Consider the following 952-nt stretch of genomic DNA (forward strand, 5'->3'; position numbering starts at 1 on the left):
CAGCAATAGCACTACTAGGCATCTAGCCAAAGGAACAAAAGACATACTATAATAAAGACATCTGCACTCAAATGTTTATGGCAGCACAATTCACTATTGCAAGGATGTGAAAACAACCCAAGGGCCCTGCAATCTATGAGTGGATTAATAAAATGTGGTATATGTATACCATGAAATATTACTCAATTACAAAAAACAATGGAGATCTAGCACCTCTTATATTATCCTGGATAGAGATTGAGACCATTTGCGAAGTGAGTTATCATAAGAATGGAATAATAAGCACCACATGTAATTGCTACCAAATTGGCACTAACTTATCAACACTAAGGTGATCAAATGGTAGTAATACTCAATGGGGGTTCGGGGGCCGGAGTGGGTAAACTGACAACTGATCGATGCAGTGAGCATTGTATGGGGGAAGGGCACGCCTCTAATCCTAGATTGGTTGAGGCAAAGTAATAACATGTAACCAAAATGTTTGTAGCCCCAAAATATACTGAAATTAAAAAAAATGACTCAAAAAAACCAAGCACAGAATGGCCACCAAAGAGCCTCACACCCACTTAGGAAAGCAGATGAATAAACAGTCCATTGTAATTCAGTAGGACTGGACTGTAAGACAGGAAGGCAAAGCACAGGCTGCTGGCTGTAGGGGACAGAGGGAGAAGCTGCCTGCTTCTTGCTTTCTCATACCCTAAAATGAGGCACAGTAAGCTGGAGTAAGCCACATTCTAACAGCAGCTACCTCCAAGGAGGCAGAGATAGTGGAAAAGAGAGAAAGCGGGGCATTTTCGAGAAGGTAATTAACCACAGGAGCAAGCCATTTGCTCTAAATCAAGAAGGTCCGAACATCTGCCAACTATCCATGGGGGCAGGGAAACATTGTGAATGACGCTGGATCCTGTGCAATGATTCCATAGCACCCTGCTGTTCCTCCAGTCATGACCAT

The 952-nt window shown here is 42.6% G+C and overlaps 1 protein-coding gene across 1 annotated transcript in view; it reads left to right on the forward strand.

Moving 5' to 3' along the window:
- Positions 1 to 952, forward strand: part of LOC105824505 (cytochrome P450 2C20-like) — a gene marked incomplete at its 5' end in the record, with an annotated part of 16,635 nt that overhangs the window by 14,146 nt on the left and 1,537 nt on the right. The window lies entirely within an intron of this gene.

This window comes from Propithecus coquereli, unplaced genomic scaffold (assembly GCF_000956105.1).
Source record: "Propithecus coquereli isolate 6110/MARCELLA unplaced genomic scaffold, Pcoq_1.0 Scaffold747, whole genome shotgun sequence".
Taxonomy (NCBI): domain Eukaryota; kingdom Metazoa; phylum Chordata; class Mammalia; order Primates; family Indriidae; genus Propithecus; species Propithecus coquereli.